Source organism: Eschrichtius robustus, chromosome 12 (assembly GCF_028021215.1).
Source record: "Eschrichtius robustus isolate mEscRob2 chromosome 12, mEscRob2.pri, whole genome shotgun sequence".
In the NCBI taxonomy this organism is placed as follows: domain Eukaryota; kingdom Metazoa; phylum Chordata; class Mammalia; order Artiodactyla; family Eschrichtiidae; genus Eschrichtius; species Eschrichtius robustus.
The window spans coordinates 24,517,746-24,538,067 of NC_090835.1; the positions used below are offsets into that span (position 1 = coordinate 24,517,746).

At 40.1% G+C, this 20,322-nt stretch overlaps 1 protein-coding gene across 8 annotated transcripts in view; it reads left to right on the top strand.

The window, feature by feature from the left end:
* The window catches only part of MAGI1 (membrane associated guanylate kinase, WW and PDZ domain containing 1), a 618,481-nt gene that overhangs the window by 373,877 nt on the left and 224,282 nt on the right, over nt 1-20,322 (top strand). The gene's annotated exons all lie outside the window — the stretch shown is intronic.

Here is a 20,322-nt window from a genome sequence, read left to right on the forward strand (position 1 = left end):
TTCGTTTAGGCGGCGCTCTGAATCCCCTCTCCTCGCGCACCAGGAAACAAAGAGGGAAGAAAAAGTCTCTTGCCTCTTCGGCAGCTGCAGACTTTTTCTCGGACTCCCTCCCGGCTAGCTGTGGTGCGCTAACCCCTTCAGGCTGTGTTCACGCCGCCAATCCCTGTCCTCTCCCTGCGATCCGACCGAAGCCCGAGCCTCAGCTCCCAGCCCCGCGCGCCCCGTCGGGGGAGCAGACAAGCCTCTCGGGCTGGTGAGTGCTGGTCGGCACCGCTCCTCCGTGCGGGAGCCTCTCCGCTTTGCCCTCCGCACCCCTGTGGCTGCGCTCTCCTCCGTGGCTCCGAAGCTTCCCCCCTCTGCCACCCACAGTCTCTAACCGCGAAGGGGCTTCCTAGTGCGTGGAAATCTTTCCTCCTTCACAGCTCCCTCCCACTGGTGCAGGTGCCATCCCTATTCTTTTGTCTCTGTTATTTGTTTTTTCTTTTGCCCTACCCAAGTACGGGGGGAGTTTCTTGCCTTTTTGGAGGTCGGACGTTTTCTGCCAGCGTTCAGTGGGTGTTCTGTAGGAGCAGTTCCACGTGTAGATGTATTTCTACTGTATCTGTGGGAAGGAAGGTGTTCTCCGCGTCTTACTCTTCCGCCATCTTCTCTCCTCCCCCCCTTACCAGTTCTAAATGCCACATTACTCACTTCTCAATACAATGCTATTTTTTTAAATTGGCTTTATTGAGATATAATTCATATATCACACAATTCACCACTCAAAGTGTTCATCCAATGCTACTTTTGCTATAGTTATTATTATTCTCTACTCCTCTTTTATTTTGCTTTGATTCAAAAACTTTGATTATTCCCATGGTATGAAAAATGTCAGCGTAGTTAAAATTTAATTATATTATCATTGAAAATCACCACCCCCAAAAATTTATGGCAAAAAAAAAAAAAAAAAAGAACTAGATGCAGAATGAGTCAGCCCTGGTGTGAAATCTGAGGGCTGTTCTGTAGCTGGCTGGCCTGGTGTGAGTCATGTAACCTCTCTGAGTCTTTTTTTACTCTTCAGTAAAATGGAACCAGAAATACCACCTCCAGCATTGTCTCACCAAGTCCTGACAGCAGCCCTAAGAGATGGGTCCATTGGAGGAAACAGAGGCTCAGAGAAGTATATAGCTTGCTTAGAATCACACAGCAAACAGCATGGTTAGGGTTTAATCAGTTCTCTCTCTAACTCCTTACTGGGTATAATCGACAGTAATGTGATAAGATCAGTATACCATGGGCTATTGAGAGTGAAAGAAAAAAGAAAAAAAAATTCTCATTGCTGAATTTTTAGTTTTAGCTGTTCAAAATCATGGGGTTTTATGTCTTGGGGGTGGGGGCTAGTTAAGGCACCATATCTTACAAATAAGTATCTTCTCTGTGATTTTCACATATTTCACTGGGTGTGTACAATAGAATTTTAATAACTGCCTAATGATTATTCAGCTTTTAAAAAAATCACTACAGGATTCTCTTGGGATATCTCAGTTTATCTTATTTTTCTTTAGATCTTTTTTGGTATACACATGAAAAACCACCTTAAGAGAAATGGATTTGAAATGCATGAAAACGTCATCGGTGTTGCTCACTTCTCTCATTTCTCAGAATCATCTGGATACTATTCCTGTCTCCCGCCCCCTCAAATTCTGATTATATTCCCAACCTGCTCCCCCTCAATTCTTTAGTCATACAAACTTCGTCCATTGCTCAAATACACCTGGTATCTTCTTGTAACTGGGTATAAATTATTACCTCTTATCTCTCCATCTTTCCATCTAACCAGTTCATAGCCTTCTTGTGAGCTTTAGCCTAGAGGCCACTTCCTCCACGAAGGCCTCCATAGATTGGCCTATTGCCTTCCTCACTGCTCCCACAGCGCCCCCTCTGACCCCCTTCCACCGCATACACGCCTGCTGCGTGTCTGTCTGTCCTGTTAGAATCTAACTTTTCTGAGGTCAGGGACTGGATCTACCTCAGTGACTAGCCCACACCTAGCTTAGTGCCTAGACCATGGGATAAATATCTGTTGAATGAATGATCAGATGAAGAAATGGATAAAGACACTTTTTGTTTTTCTTGTTTTATTGTTTTTTCTTGATTACATAACATTTGGGAGAAACAGCAGAGCTGCTCTTGCCATAAAGCTCTCAGAATAAAGGGCAGCTCAGAGGCTTGAGCTCTGAAATGGCTGATGAGGACCACACTGATTACTTGGCTGGGAATCCCAACCCAGAGGAAAAAAATCAAGGCTCCCAGTGAGCTTGGAACTAGAGTGCCCATTCACAGCTCCTCCTAATTACAGTCTAGGTATCGCTGTACCTCCTGCACTGATAGCGGTCCTGCTTTATGACTTCTTGTCCTAGCTGATGTGACAACATCTGAGATTCTTGCTTTGGAACGGCTGCTTTGCCCATGAAGATAAATGCATTACCTGACAGGGCTTTTCATTTACTCTACTGCTGCTGTCAAAACGAGATGCAGCTCATCCAGGAGTCCTGAGGCTCCGGAATACTGAACCAAACCCCTCCTGCTCCTTCTCCCTTCTCTGGGCTCAACAGCGATGGAACGCATCTTTCTTTTCAAGCAGAGGTCGTCTGAAAGAGGAAAGGATAAGTCAGTTTTGTTCTGTAGGTTAACACGTTGTTGATCAATGCTCTCCCTAATACCGAGACCATTATAATCTGTGGAAGAGACACTGATCATTGACTTAAAGGAGTTTACAAAGGGATTAAATGTGTTTGATCTCCAAGACCATTTAAATCTGATGCAGTAAACATGGGTGATCCTGGTCTTTATTTGTAGAAGTGCGATATTCTAATGGGCATGTTAGCGTTTGCTAACCAACAGTTGGCATTGTTTATTATTTTTGAAGGTGACTGTGATGTCAGGACCATAAATTACCTTTGGTATTATTTGAATGTGTTAGTTTCTCTTAACCATAGCTGTTCCCAGTACTGCTTGCCTAGAACCAACTCATTCTACAATTAGAGCTGATGATATGAACTAAACCAGTATATCAGCAAGAGGCCAGGATAAAGAACTGGGTGTTGGAACATTGCTTCTTTCGTAGAATGTGCATCTCTGTGTTCAGGTTGTGTTTGACCTGAGTGGAAGGCTTTAGGTTGTCATACATGAAGTAGACAGTTCTGTAAGCATCCCCAGGACTGATCAGATGAAAGTCACTGGAAACTTTCTCACTGTGGCTATTGCCCTTGTCCTCTTAGCAGAGTTAAGTGCAGTCTAATATTAAAGGATCACTTTAGTCTTTACCAAGCCTAGCCTTGTTGCAGAACTCTGACTAGTAATAATAACGGCTGTCCAGGGTTTAGACTCCTACTGTGTGCCATGTACCCTGCCATGATGCTTGTACATAGGTCATCTCTCACTCTGGCCTCATGGAGGCCACACAGACTATTAAAGATCTGAACTCAAACTCACTGGACTCTTAAACCCTCCCCCTTTTCTATTCAATCGCAAATGTTTGTTGCCCATAATAAGAGTGTATGTCCTCATCCCTTCTCCATCAGTTCTCAACTCTTTCTCTCCCCTTCCCTTTTACCCATCAGTACTGTATTTTCCCATGTGCCCCTAGCCAGTCTGTGGTCTGGAGATTCCTCTTACCCACCCTTACTGCCTACACCTGACCTTTCCTTCCTTCTCCATCAAGTCTTAGTTCTTCTACGTTGGTTTCCCATTGGCTGTCCTCTAAGATGCCAAGAACTAGAATAAAGAAGTGAATCGTTCATATTATGGTATAGGGTTCTCTATCCTACATAATACATATATTTTAACAGATAACTTTAAATGTGGTGCTGCTAGAACGACCCTATGAGATGGGATGTTCTGGCAACAAGGCAGATTCATAGGTAGGGATGAATTCTTATGGTTTTGACTTGGTTTTGTACATTTTCTAGTGCTTAACACAGTGCTTAATACATAGAAAACATTTTAAACACAAGATTGTCTATGTCAAAGGGCTTTCCCCCTCTGCTTGCTGTTTCACTTCTCAGACCTAGTTTCCTGTTCCACCAAGTATAAGCTGAGAAAGTAATGCAATAGTCTAGGCAAGGAGTTTTGTGCCAAATTAAAAACTAATGGGAGCACTTCAGTGGTGGCACAGTGGTTAAGAATCCGCCTGCAATGCAGGGGACCTAGGTTTGATCCCTGGTCTCGAAGATCCCACATGCTGCGGAGCAAGTAAGCCCGTGTGCCACAACTACTAAACCCACGTGCCACAGCTACTGAAACCCACGTGCCTAGAGCCCGTGCTCCGCAGCAAGAGAAGCCACCACAGTGAGAAGCCCATGCACCGCAAGGAAGAGTAGCCCCCGCTTGCCACAACTAGAGAAAGCCTGTGCGCAGCAACAAAGGCCCAATGCAGCCAAGAAAAAACCAACACCAAATGAGGCTAAATATAATAAAATATATTTAAATTCTTAAAAAAATAATGGGATTAGAAAAAAAACCCTTTTTGTTTAGATGTGATCTGGAGTTAGAGTTTGGGCTCAGATAACTATTAACAAATTTTCATCCAGTTGAATGTCTGCTGGGGCATGGAGAGATCACGAGGGAAGCAGGACGATCCTTTGTTATTCTGATAAATGCCAGGAGCACACCACTTCTCATTTCTGTGGTGCCCCTTAGGGAACATTGAAACCATTAGTGTGGAATCTATTCTTACTTCTCACCAAGGGAGGAGAGAGTTATCCCATCAGTGAGTTCCTGAGAAGGACTTGGACATTCCTGATTTGAACATTTTCTCTTCTCCTTGGGGCTAGATCATCAGATGTGCTGGCTTTCTGGTATGGCAGACTGGAGCTGCTGGCAGGCTCTACCCCTCACCAGCGTTGTTGACTTGGGTTTTCTGGGACTCTGTTGTCTCATTACCTGTATTGATGTTTCTGAGGTACCTAATCCCCCAGCAGTGATCATGGCACTTCATAGGTCCTCTATTTAAAAGTCCTCTATGTATATGTTTTTTGTTTTGGTTTGGTTTTGGCCGCGCTGCACAGCTTGCGGGATCTCAATTCCCTGACGGGGGGTTGAACCCATGCCTCTGCAGTGAAAGTGCCGAGTCCTAACCATTGGGCTGCCAGGGAATTCCCAGACGTCCTCTATGTAGACCAGTCTTCTTTTTTCTGTACGCCCTTTCCCTCCCCTTTCTAACACGACTCCTCAAGTCCAGCATGCTCCCTTTTTTCTTTCAAGTTCTCTTTAGACTTTGGGCCTTATGTACATGATTCTCCTTTTTATGATTTTTATGATTTATATAGTTCTTTTGGGGGGGGCAAGCTAAGTTAAAAAAATGATTTTCCAACATTTCTTGAGTAACAACCCAACACTAGATGCTAGGTGAGAACATAGTGAAGATTAATAATTGGCTCATTTAGCCAATAATAGGCATGCTTGAAATAGCACATTCTCTGCATATTCCCAGCATCAGCTGATCTCCTAATGTTCTTTTTTCTTTGTATTTCTTATTATATGTTGTTAACCCTAATTGCTATTGTATATTTGCTGAGTGGATGGAGTCATATTGGAAAAAAAAAAAAAGGAAAGAAAAACTATGAACTTAAAAGCTCATTACAGTGGACTTGATTTATATGTGTCTGCTAATACACTCACATAAACATGGTTTGGCTGGTGTTCTTTATTCTGAGGTTCTCAGGAGTGTAGAACGAGGCAAAGCCATAGGAGTTTAGATTTAAGTTTAATTAGAGTTGATGTAATTTATAATCTTCTTATGAAAATATGTTAGACCAACCTTATTGCTTAATAACATCTGTCGTTAATCGAGTGCTTACTATATGTACCAGGTACTGTGCTCAGTGATTTACAAGTTTTGTCTCTTTTAACCTTCACCAGACTCTGAGAGGCATAAGGTTATCGTCCCTGTATTAGGAGCGTGGCAGTTGAGGTGTGAGGAGCTTATAAGCGGGTTGTTCAAGGTGAGCAGTTTAATAATGATGGAACCCAGATTCAAACCCAGTTCTCACCTCCCCCGAGAGTCCATGCTCTTGGTTCATATCTCTGGGTTCAGTCAGCTTAAAGACCATTTTTTAAATTAATGTATTGAATTTGAAAAAGAGTCTTCTCTTAATAACATACGGATTAGTCCTTGGCTGGGTGTAGGATACTAATATATCTATTTGGCAGCCATGTTAATTCATTAAATTGCTTTATAGTTTTAGTTTACATTTTTCGTCAAGATTTGTTGCAATTATAAAGCAATTTCCACAATTTCCAGCAAAATTTATGTAGGGACAGGGAGGTTTCATAGTATCCTTACCATCTATTATTTATTTTAAGAAAAGTTTTTAATTCTAGTAATTTTAGATTTAGTAAGAATTATTTAAGTCAAGAGAATGAAATGCAATACATTTTTAAAGAAATCTTGTATCAAATGTGTTTAATAAAACTACGTACAAATAAAATGTCTGGCTTCTCTAATGGATAATGTGCATTTATGCTGAGATCCAAGTAAGAACACTTTACCAGTTATGGTCTGATGGGCTTACCTAAACTCCATATGAAATGAGTTACCCAAAATGATTACCTTAAATTTAAACAACAAGAAAATGTCAGTTGTGTTAGTTCAACCATAATATGAATAAAGTAGACTTATTAACCACTCAATGACATTTTTTTGTCTTGCATTGAAATGAACTAATTATACATCTCTATTTTGAGGAAATACACTCTAATGTATTTAGGGATAAAGGGCCACGGTGAATGCAACTTACTCTCAAATGGCTATAAAACATTAAAAATGGTTAAAAATTTGTACTATTCTTATTCTTGCAACTTTCTGTAAATTTGAAATTATTTCCAAATAAAGTGTTTCAAAAGTAAACCCATACCAAAAATTTTTTTAAAAAGCAACCAGTATAGTTTTGGGAAAGGGGGATTTTATGTGAATGTTATGTTTTTATTTTTCCCCCTTATTAATATTAATGTGTTTTTAGCCTAGAATTGAGATTTTGATAGTTGTTGTCTGTTAAACTATAGCAGGACTAGCCTGAAAGACATCGTGCGTATAGTAAAACAAAAATCTAACACCTGTGGAATACCAAGTACATGCTAAGTGTTTTAATTATGGTTTCTCGTTTAATACTGTAATTGTTATTATTTTCATTTACAGATGAGGAAACTGAGGCTTAGTAAGATTAACGACTTGTCTTAAAATTGTGGAATGGGACTGGAGCTCAGGCACTCAACATAGATACTAAAGCTACCACTAGTAACCACCACATTTTCTTTGCTCAGACTATGTATGTGTACATCTGTGTGTATAGATACATATACACCTACTAAATACATCTTAGAAAATAAATTAGGAACACTTTTTTTTTTGCTTTTTGTTTTTGGCCACGCCGCCCGGCATGCAGGATTTTAGATCGAACCCATGTCCCCTACACTGGGAGTGTGGAGTCTTAACCACCGGACTGCCAGGGAAGTCCCAGGAACAATTATTTTAAATGGATCCTAAATATCTGCTAATGGGATTCTAGATGAATATAAGAGTGTAATAATCATCATTAGAATTGTTAACATACATTGAGCACTTGCCATATGCTAGGTTTTATTCTATATTAGTGTAATAACTCATTTAATCCTCACAATGGTCCTGTAGGTATGTGCTATTACTCTCCACATTCAGGGAAACCGAGGAACAAATAGATTAAATAACTTGCTCAAGATGTCACAGCGAATATGTGGTAGAGCTGTGTTGTCTTGTTCTAGAAATTTCCCTCTTAGCCAGTGGCTCATATTGCCTATTATTTATAGTTCTAGAGAACATTTTTTAAAAAAAAGGAAAAAGAATCAGTAATTAAACATACTCCTTTTCTGGGGAGGGGAGGAGATACCTTTTGTTATGCTTTTGAAAATAATTTCATCTTAGTCTTAGATCCCATCAGAGCCACCACATTATACAAATCCAGGGGGCACTATTCAGTTCGTCATGTATGTGAATGGTGCCCTTGGTGGTGGACAGCACCCTGACTGCCTGGTTTTATGCAGTGGCTGAGTTCCAGTAGTAGATACTTAGCTGGCCTGAAAGATAGAGCCAAATTGCCATTCATTTGGGAGGTATTCGTCTCAGTCATGGTGAAGTGGTACCTTACTCCAATGAGGATGATATCCACTGGATCCTTGAACACCAGAAGCCTAATCCAGTCCAGTTACGAGATCTCTCCATTCTTAATTCAGCTAATTAAAGGTTTGAGATATACTAGAGTTGGATCTTTTGGGGTACTAAGTGTTATTTCTTTCGTTTACCCTTCCTTCAATCAGTTGATCAATCTACTCACCCAGCCATTCTCCATTTATTCCATTTATCTGTCCATTTAACAAACACATCTTGAATACCACTATGAGCAGGTCACAGTGATAGAGGCTCAACATTTAGGGGTAAACTGGTTACCTTTCCTGCTCTCGGGGAGTTTATAGTATAGCAGCCAACCACTATAAGAAACAAGAGGCAGCTAGAAGAGAGTAAGGTAAATCCCACAGTCGGGTAAGCCCAGGACTATATGACATACAAGCACAGGCACCAAGCTCAGTCTTGAGACCAGTGAATCAGCGTGACTAGGAAGTGAAATAAAAAAGAGAGACAAAAGGAAAAGCAGCGGAACCTCTTTCCTAGGGAGAATCAGGAAACATCTACTCATGTAACCATGGGCAAATGACCCTATTTAACATCTCTAGGCTTAATTCCTCTTTAAAAAGGAGTCTTTATTAGGGGTATAATAGACTCATTAAGCATCTTAATATCCCAGGCCCAGTCCGAAGATAATGTAATCCTTTGCACAGTGCTCTCTCCTTAGGACCCCTCAAGAATAGACCACTTATGTTTTTGAGTGTTCTGACATATTTAAAAACAACAACAACAACAAAAACCAGTGCTACAGCAAAAGATAGGACATAGTTTTAACGTTTGCAGTTAATTGATACTTTTAACATACACATAGCAATGCAGTATAATTGTGCTGTTCATCAATTGCAAGATGTATGAAACATTAACTGAAGGTACTCTAAAGGCAGTATAGTCTGATAATAGACCCCAAGTTCAAATACTTATCATTCCTTCTACTGTATCTTTGTAACTGTAGACATAACTTTATTTGACCATAACAAAAGTCTAAATTTAAGGCTCTTCATGAATAGGAGACCTGGGTCAAAGATCTTCTTGCCCCTTCCCTTCCTCGGCAACCTCAGTAGGTATGGGATGCTACGAGATGACTCTTTGGACCAAGGTTTGGCTCTTTCAGATCCAGGTTCAGTTGCCTGTTAATGGAAGAAGCCAAAGTAGGGTAAGTAACAGTGATCCAAGGACTATCTAAGCAGCAAGATGGGCCCTACCAGAACCCCATTTGTACCAGGGCTCAGCCTTCTCATTGTATTTCTCACACTCCTGAAGGAAAACATTTAATTCCTTGGACCATTTCTTTGGAGGTTGCCACATTTCTAGTTGGGACTTCTCTCCTCTCCTGACCTCCCTATTAGAAGTGAGGCCATACTATCCTCTTAAGTGCTTTGCTTTGAAAAGTGAGACAGAATTTGGTTATACTAGAAATGAAGTCATTTTCAAGGTCAGCGAGCTTGAAAGATTTATTACTTTGGCTTTCTAATTGTAGTTGCTGTACATAAATGAAGTTGACATTTTTCTCCTTTCCTGTCTCATAAGATAAGGCCATTACAAACAGACCTTACAGGATTGTCAGAAGTTACAACTTCTGTATTCTTAGTTTTCATCATCAACTGATTTGAGGGATGCACATTCCTTATTTCCATCTCTAAATGGTTTTGCACAGTGTCAACATCATTTAATTAGTGATATGGGGCCGGGGAAAGCACATCTATTTCAGTGGAAATTTGAAAAACATGTTGCCTACGTTGTAGATAAAATATTCCCTAGATACATGACTTGAAAATGAGACATCCTATAAAACCATCAGATGAACTGAAATTTGGCGTGAGTTCTGATGGTTTGGTGCGTGACTGTAAATAAGTCTGAGAATCTACATGTTTTTGCCCCAGTGGAATATTTGTGGCTAATATAGATTCTATTGAATTTCAGGTTTGCTGCTTAATCTGGGCCTCACATAGGCTACCTGCTAAAAGGTGGGCATTCAGCATCCTTCATTAGGCTAGAATCAGACACCCCATGCAAATCCACCACCGTCTGGGATCCTTTGGGGGAATTTTGTACCTTCTCACTGTAGATATGGATGATTTACAAACTGAGAAGCAAACTGTCAGATACAACTTAAAAATATGGTATCTTTAGGGAACATGGAGTAGTTGACAAAAATAACTTATTGATATAATTCTTGCTGTTTTTTTCTGAATTCATGTTGTATGTGTTAGGGGCCTGGCCTGGCATGGCACATCAGCCTTTCTCCTTTCCTCTGTTCTTTCCTCCCTCCCACTGTCCTTCCCTCCTTCAATTCCTTACCCCCTCTCTCTTTTTTTCCTTTCCTTACACCAAAGACTGGTCCATTTCTTCGCCTTGTTCCAGACTCTGGCAGTAGAGCACAACACTCAATGACCATTAAAGGAGCTAGGTGTATTTGGGTTCTAACAGAGACCTTTAAAAAAAAAAAGTTAAGGTAGAAAATAAATAAAATACATATAATAAGTTACGTAAGTCTTAAGTGCAGAGCTTGATGAATTTTTACATCCATGTGCACACCCACACGTCACACACACACACACACACATGCACACTCATCTATGTAACCATTACCCAGATCAATATATAGAACACTGAGCGTTCCAGCAGGCTCCCTCGTGTCTCCTCCCATTGAACACTTCTCTCTCCCAGAGGTAATCATGATTCTGACTTACCCCCCTAGATTATTTTGCCTGTTCTTGAATTTCATATAAATGCAGTATGTATTATTTTGTTCTAACTTCTTTTTCATCCACATTGCTTGCACGTAGCAGTAGTTTGATTTTTTGTTGTTGTTGTGCTGCCTAGTCTTACATTGTATGAATATACCACCATCTTTATCCATTCTTCTGTTGATTTAAACTATCTCCAGTTTTTAGCTACTGCTGGGAACTTTCTTATATAAGTGGATGTATGCACTCATTTCCTACCTAGGATTGTTTGTTCCCTGTGTAGTCATATGTAGGCAGAAGCAGCTCAGCTACAATAGATATTGCCAAACAGATTCCAAAGTGATTGTACCAATTTGCACTAGTACCTACATGCGTGAGAGTTCCAGTTGTTCCTTGTCCTCACCAACATTTGCTATTGTCAGCCTTTCCGATGTTTCGTCATCCTGGTGGGTATCTCATTATGATTTGAATTTGCATTTTTTCTGATGTAGAGTATTGAGCACCTTTTCAAATGTTTATTGTCTATTTGGAGACTTTTTTTGTGTGAAATACCTGTTGAAATCTTTTCCCATTTTTCTTTTTAATTGGGTAGTTTGTCTTTTTCTTGCTGATTTGTAGAAACAGCTGGGTTTTAATCCTGACTGCTTCTTATTAGCGGTGCTTGGACAGGCTGCCTCATCTTTTTGAGCTTCGTCTATAGGATGGGTCCAATAATACCTGTTTTATAGGTTGTGGTGAGGATGGCTTGAAGAAGTGGATGTTAATGACTAGCTGTGGTTCCAAGCACAGAGAAGGCGTGGGTGACTAGTATCTAAATTGAGAAAAAAATCTATTCTAATATCAGATGAGCAGCCCATTAAGATATTTCAATATATTTCTTTCTCTTTCCCAATGTCCTCTTTTCTTTTTTATATTAGTAGTACAAAAGGAAAGACAGTGGCCATGGGCATAATACATAATAGGCCAAAGTGACTGATCTCTTACAAAGGATCACTAGAAGTCGTATCTATTCTCCTAAGAATTTTGTGCTTGCAACTGGGACAAATGAGAACCAGAAGAGAGTTTCTGAAAAGAAGAGAATAAGATAAAATGCAGATGTAGGACCCAATTAAAGAAATCTGCCTGCCCTGGGTAGTGGTGGGAAGCATGTCTTTTATTTCCTCTTTCTTCTTTGTCAGCCAGCTTCTTGAGACTTCTTTTCCTCATTTTCAAAATAGGAGTAACAATACCTTCCTTAAAAGGTTGTCAGGAGACCTGGCACAATCTTGGTCTCCTGTAAGCACTTCACATCTGGAGGATTCTGGGATGGGTTACGGTCATGGTGATAGTGCTAGCCGTGATTGGATGGCGGTGATGGTGTTGAAGATGCTGAATGGACCACTTCTGTTAGGAGACTTGTTGCCAGCCCAAGTGTATAGCTGCTTCAGGGACAGAGGCAATGGCAGTTTCAGGGAGTAGTGTGAGCTGCAGCATGAGGTGGGAAGGCCAGAAAGGGGGAAAGAGTCCTCTGCTCTGGGAGCAACCAGCACAGGATGCCCACTTGTACACCAGATTCGTGTATGTTGGAGTTGATATGGGCGTCCCAAAGCATATTACTGTGATGGATTATATAGTCCTAAAATATATAGAAATCAGAATAGGAAACATATCCTAGTGACACAGGCAGTTATTGAAACTCGCCTTGAACACCCATATCAGCAGTGAACAGAACCTGGTTTCAAGGGAACTTCCTGGAAAAGCAGCCTCCTTCAGACTTTCAGACCGCTGAGAGGCACAGGGTTGTGACTGCTGAGTAAACACAGGCTTTGGATGTGGACAGAAGTAGGTTTGACAAACAGCCCCTCCATCCTCTGGCTCTGTGATCTCGGATAAATTACTTCCCTGAGGCTTCCTAATTTATAAAATGGGGACAATAGTATCATCCCAATAGAATTGTGGTGAGAGTTAAGTGACATAATACATAAGAAGCACCAAGAGAGGCCCTGGCAGGTAACAGGTGCTCAAACTGCAGAAATACATCCATGTATCTGATGAGTCGATGTGCACACTCTATTTCCATGACAGCTGTTTAGTGAGCAGAGTGGAGTGATGCAGAGGAGGAGAGGGTCTTTCGATGTAACCAGGAGCACTTGCTAGACCTTATCTCTGGGTTGTGGATAAAAATGGGCTTTCTTGCAGAATTTGGTCTCTGTAATTCTTCCACTACAACGTTTAGTGTTAGAGCAGTTACAGTTGAGATGAGTCTGCTGTGTGACTCATCCACCATCAAGGCCAAGTTGGACAATTAATAATTTACTAACATAAGGCCCACTGATAGGCACTTTCAAATGGTGCATACTGTAGGCTTAACTCATTCTCTCTTCCTCATTAACTCTGATCTGCTGAAAGCCCTTCAGCACACCCTAAAGGTAGGATAGGCTAGGCCAAGTGGAAAGGACTAGTTGGCCCCCATGGGCTAGTTTTTCTTTTATTGCCAGCTCTTGTGCTCTCTATCCCTGAGTCTTTGCATATCTGCCAGAAGATAAGCACCCCCTACAGTGGTGCCCCGCCCCCAAGAAGCACACTTGCCTTTCACATCACACTCCCAGGCGAGTATCAAATCTGTGTTTCATGCCCCCTTTACTTACTCATTGTGACAGATGTATTCAGAAGCTCATTTGGCTGGTATATGAGCATAGTGACAAGTTCTAACATGCACATGGTAAATATACTGTTGGGAGTTCTAATTTGTGTTCTGAAGGCAGCAGGAGTCAAAAGACACAAAGATGATACTGTAGGTTCAATGTAAGTTGCACAGCTTCAAGGAAGGAGGGGTGTGGTCTTGTAAAACAGGTCATTTGTAGAGAGATGTGGTCATACAAATGTAAAGAGTCAATTTTGACAGCATCCCTTGTGCAATCAAAGTCTAAAGTTCCTGGAACTTTGATCTTTGATAGTGCATTGCAGGATCATTCTTCTCCTTTAGCTATCTTAAATTGCATATTTGCATTGCATGAGCCATTTTCGGTTGTAATAGCTGGAAGCTTGCTTTTTCTGCATTTTCTTGGAAAACCTGTAGAAAAAGCTCATTTGTGTTCCATTCAAGAAGATGGTCATCTTTCACACCTTGAAGAGAAGTAATGCTAGAATTGTGGCACTTGAAGGTAAACGTTCCATGTCTGCCCTATTTCCATTTCTTGTTGAAATTTACAGCCATAGGAATTCTGTTTATTTCCCCTTTGCTGTTTGGTCCCCCTGTTGACTTACAAAAGCCAGAGAATTGTCAATGGAGTTGTTTCTTCATAAAGGGGTCTATTCCTCACACTTTCATGGCAGCTCAAGTTAAAATCCAGCTGGAAAATACTACCTCAAGCTGATATATATATTTTTAATGGTGGAAATCAAAGGTTATTATAAGGAAAATACCCATCTCTTTGGGTATATAAATACCCAAAGCTAAGTGATACGTCATTTATCTTTGACATATGAAAGTCATTATTTTCCATAAGTCATGAAAAAACATGAACAATAGAAACTCTAATATCACTCTTCTCTTACATGTTGATCTTATTATATTCAGGCCCTTTGGTCACTTTAAAAAGCATCAGATATAAGGAGACAGTTCTGTTTTCCTTCCTAACACTATTTTCCTTAATAACCAGAATATTTGTTACTTCTTATAATCATTATAAACTTATGTCCATATCTAACTAGACATCATTTTCCAGACAGAACTTGGCTGCAGAATCTAAACAACACAGATTAAATTATTATCATATGAAGAGTGTTTTTCATTTTTATCAGTATCTCCCTTGGTCTGTTAGCACCATTATTTCTTGATTCTCAGAAAGTAAGAAATCAATACTTTTTTCTGCATTTGGCTGTTGTTGAACATAGATGTAGATGTTTAATGTGGTAGTTTTCTTTTTTCCTGAAAAGCTGTTAATTCATAGATGTATCTTAAAATTAATGACATCTTAGAACTAAGAAAATTTTGGTGTTATAAAAATTACCAGGCTACTGCTTTAGTTCCTTAGGGATTTTGCCTACAATTATAATAAATTGCCATTCGGTGGCAATAATACTTCCCTCTTATCTACCCTCCATGGTTCACTCAATGGCACAGAAAATTTAGTCCAAGTCTCCAGTGAACACCTTAATTTTTTTCATTCCAAATTAATTTTTCTCTTACGTAAGTAATACATACCCATTTTTTCATTAAAAACAAAAGCATCACAATAAATTTTAATACCCTCTTTAACCATCCCACCCTCATACTGTTTTCATTTGTCTTCCCCAAAGGTGACCATAGATTGCCATTTAAAATTATTCCTCTGGGATATTTTTCTAATCATTCATAAATATATATATGAATCCACAGAAAATGGATAATATATAGTAGAGAGAGAGTGTGTCTGTTTGGATTAACATAAAGGGTACCACACTCTTCTTTGAAAGTCTTGGTAAAATCTGTCTGTAAAGCATCCTGGCTTGGGACATGATTTTTTCCTTATAAAAGCTAGGAAAAGGGGGCAAGGAGATAATTCTTTAACTTCATTTCATTTTGGTTAGTCATTGCTCTACTCAGGATTCCTACTGCTTCTTGAGCTAGTTCCATCAATTTATTGCCCGCAAGAATGATCTATTCTAACTAGACTTTGAAATTAACTGGTATAAAGCTGTACATGGTATTCTCTTATACATGAAAATAAATCTCATATATTTTTAATGCCACCGTTTTTGCTCTAAAGTTGATTTCTTTTGTGATTTCTCCCCACCCTCCCCAACCCAGGGTCATATTTGCCAAAGGCTTTTCAATTTGATTAGTCCTGTCATAAAAATAGCTTTTTCTCTTGATTTTTTTCTTTATTGCCTACAGTTACCTGTCTATAGTTCTACCTTAATTTCATTATTCCCTTTTTCTACATTTTAAAAACAACTTTATGGAAATGTAATTCACATACTATACAATTCACCCCGTTCTCAAAAATTCAGTGTTTTTTAGTATATTCACAAGGTTGTGCAGCTGTCACCACAATCTAATTTTAGATGTTTTTTTCTCCCTCCAAAAGAATCCTAGACTCATTAACAGTTATGCTCCATTTCCTCCCGAATCCCATAGCTTCAGGAAACTACTAATCTATTCTCTGTCTATAAATTTGCCTGTTCTGGACATTTCATATCAATGAAATCATACAGTATGTAGCATTTTGTGTCTGGTTTCTTTAACTTAGCATAATGTTTTCAAGGTTCATCCAAGTTGCAGCATGTATCAGTACTTCATTCCTTTTTATTGCTGAGTAATATTCTATTGTATGGATATACTGCATTTATTAATTCGTTAGTTGATGGACATTTGGTTTGTTTCCACTTTGGGCTATTATGAATAATGTTGCTAGCAACATTCATTTACAAGTTTTTGTGTAAAGGTATGTCTTCATTTCTCTTGGCTATAGAGCTAGGAGTAGAGTTTCTGGGTCCTCACCAATACTTTTTAATGATGGCCATCCTAGTGAGTATGAAGTGGTATCTCATTTTGGTTTTGATTGGCATTTCCCTAATGAGTAATGATGTTGCACTTCTCATTTGCTTATTGGCCACCTGTGTATTGTCTTCGGAGAAATGTCTGTCCAAGTACTTTGCCCATTTTTTAATTGGGTTATTTGTCTTTTTGTTGTTGAGTTGTAGGGGTTCTTTATATAGTCTAGATGCAAGTCCCTCATCAGGTATGTGATTTACAAATATTCTCTCCCATTCTGTGGATTGTCATTTCACATTATTGGTAATACTGTTTTCAGCACAAAACTTATTGATTTTGATGTAGTATAATGTACCTATTTTTCCTTCTGTTGCTTGTGCTTTTGGTGTCATTGTCTAACCCAAATTTACTCCTATGTTTTCTTCTAAGAGTTCTATAGTTTTAGGTGTTACTTTTGGGCCGGTGATCCATTTTGAGTTACTTTTTATGTACGGTATGAGGTAGGTTTCTAACTTGATTCGTTTGTATGTGCATATCCAATTGTCTCAGAACTATTTGTTGAATTTTCTTTCATGTTTTAAAAAATTCATTTCAGTTTTATTTTTATAGCTTCATGAATAGAAAGCATAAGTCATTAATTTTCTGTCTCTCCGTTTCTCTAATAAATGCATTCAAGGCTATAATTCCCTTCTGTGTAGGAATCTAGGTCTATCCCACAGATTTTATTATTATTATTCTTGATAATTTTTCCTTCTTTTTCTGTTAATTTCTGTTTTTATTGCATTTTACTCCATGAAGGTGGCCTGTATTGTGTCACATAATAAAATTGAACATAATTTTATTCAAAGGGCATTTCTATTTAAAAATAACTATAAAGTCTTTTTTTCCAACCCTATAGATGTATTATACTTCCTTTTACACCCAACAGTGCTCTGTACTTGGCATGTGCTAATACATATTTAAGGGAAGATATATGCAGAGCAAGCTTTTAGAGGAAATCCACACCTAAATGTTAGAAATGATTGATGTGACAGTAATAACTAACGCTTACTGAGTACTTTTCTCTGTGCCAGGCACTCATGTAAGTACGTTGCCCAGTATTTACTCGCTTAGTCTTCATAACAATCCTATGAGGCAGGAACTCTTTATTCCCATTTTACAGGTGAGAAAGTGGAGGTGTAGCAAGGTGGAGTCTCTTACCCAATGATTCACATCAAGAGAGAGCCAGAGGGGTGGGTTTGGAATGCAGCTAGGGTGGCGCCAAATGCCACTCTGATAACTACTATGTTCTGTTACCTCCCAGGTGGTCACTTTTCCACGACATTTAATTGGCCCGATTCCTAATCATTTCTGTAATTGCTTTGAACGCAGTCAGTGAAGGAAATTCTTGGCCCTTTTCTTTCAGTTGTTTGTTAAATAGTGTTGTAAAGAAGTGTCTACATTTTGCTGCCACTCTAAACTGTGCCCTCAAGACGCTGCATAGCTCGACCTTAAGGATTAGAAGTCAGACACGCAGGAAGGAAGGCTAGCCCAGGACCTTATTGATTTTCATTTTTTGTGTGTGACAAAAGAAAATTCAGAAGAAATGCAATTAAGCATCTCTCCTGGCTTAGGCTGGAGACCACACAAGCTCAGAGAGTCTCAGTTTTTGAGATCAAGTGTCTACACTGATTAAAAACCAAGTAGATTTTCATGGAATCTTTTCATTGTGCCTCACTTATACATAGAGAAACCTGGTCGCTGGAGCTCTAGTTGAAAATAATTTGTTATTGTTAAGCGTATTTCCAAACCAAATTAGGGCTATTTTTCTCCCCTTATTGAAGATTGGAAAGCTACATCCTTGAATACTTATTGAATAAAAGTTCCCTTCTTTCTTTCATAAAGAGAATGGCTTTTATAGTTTTGTTCCCATCGGTGCAGTCTCTAAGCAGATTCCTAGCAAAAGAGCAATTTAATTTGTTCTGCACAATCATTTTCTTGTGGAAAACTAATAACACACAAATTCCATTTTTCAGCATTAAGTTGTAGCTAAAGGCTTTTGAAAGTTTTATGTGGAATCAGCTTTCCTTTTTCTTTATTCTTTTTTGATGATGATTGAGAGGGGAAATGATGTAAATGTTCACATATATTATGTACACGGTTGATAAAGAAACCATCCCCTTAAGTTTTTATTGTTTCTCGCAAACCAGAAATGTAAGCTAATACTTTGCATTCAGCTCTCAAGGCCTTTCCATCTTCCTAAAAGTAGATGTGAGACAAGAATGAAGCAAACGAAAATGTTTTTCTTCCAAGGTGTCTCATTCACTGTTTCTGACGGCCGAGTGACATCCAGGGTGCTGGTGTGTGCATTTTGCTAAGCCCTGGGAGCTGTTCCAGTTTGCAGGTGTCCTCAGAAGTAGAAGATGGGGGCTTTCATTTTGTGAGTACACTTTATGTAGAGATAACGTCATAATAACAATGATAGGTGACATTTAGAAGCACCTTTTATGTGTGGTGAACTGTGTCAGACACTTGTATATATTATCCTCACAAGTAGGTAGTTTTGGTACCGTTTACACATGGAGAAACAGGTGCAGACCTAGCAAGTAAGTTACCTCCATGCCCACAGCAGGAAAGTGGAGAGATGGGGCTAGAACCCAGTGAGTCTGATCCAGAGTTGAGTCTTTTGACCATCATAAGTGACCGGAAGGATGAGGAGCTTTAGAAATGCCATCCCTCCACATCCCGGTTTGTGCAGGAAACAGACAGCAAGACAGACGTGCACACAGTGACTGCTTACTGAGTAGCAAATATCGAAGGAACACATTTTGGTTTTTCATCTGCTGCAAAACCCAGCTGATACTGCATTCAAGGGAAAGATTTATGTTACTTTGTGATGTGAATGGCTCTGCTGCCCTCTCACCTTTTCCTCCCTCGTTCCACTTCACCGTCACATGAAGTCTGGTCCTCTACCCATGTTGGATCTAGGTTCCTCATTGCCTGTGTCCTCTCTTCCCGCCAGGAAGAGACATGTCCCTTGCTTCCTCCCTCACTTTTTTTATTTTCTTGTCATTCATCCCCTCAGAACATTCCTCCTGCCCCGTTATCTCCTCCTGTCCGAACTGAGTCAGGAATTCTCCGAGGATGGTTGCACGTGGCTCTGTCACACCTGGGTTGGGGAAAGGCAGGCAGCAGACGCCTCCTTCCTTTGACAGTCTGCGGGGTTCTCTGCCTTACAGCGAGTGGCTGACGTTTCTAAGGACTGGCCACTTGACAATAGAGAAGAAATGTGTGCCTTTAGAGCCAGAGGGCTTTCAATAAAGTTTTCTTGCTAGGGAGGGTGGGAGCTATAGGGGAGGGATGCCTCATCAGAAACAGAGTGAAGATGATACCACTAGGCTCTTACACATTGTTTTAAGGAGTGGATTTGAATGGCACAGAGATAAGCCTGAAAGAAACAGCTTGATTCTGAACCAGTTTCCACCTTGAATTCTTGACGTGGCTCTTCCTTGAAAGGAGATTTCACAAATTAATATGCTATTCTCCATCCACCTTTAACTCCAGGGAAAAATTATTTCAGACATCAGAGTTATTATCTTTGAAATTCCCTCCAGAGTTGACAAAGAGGCAGAAGGGCAGCAGTGGGTCCTACCTGAAGGCGCTTGGAAGCCTGCTGCCCCTTCCTCTTGGGAAGTCAGGGTTGCATCCCTAACCAAGAGAATCATCCGCTACCCCCCCCCCTTTCCTTGGCCAGGGGCTCCCGCAGGACCTCGCGGGCGATGGGGACCTGGCATGCCTGGTGGGAGAGGCAGTGCCCGCCTCGCTGGGCTCCCGCCCGCTCCGCAGGTGCAGCCCTAATCCCCCTGGCCTAGATATCCGGCAGCCTCTAGGAACCCGGGCTCTGTGATGTAATGCTCTTTTTTCACACTCCCGGCTTAAATACAGATGGAAATTGTTGTCATGTGTTAGAAATGTCGCCAGTAATATAAAAGGCGCAAGCT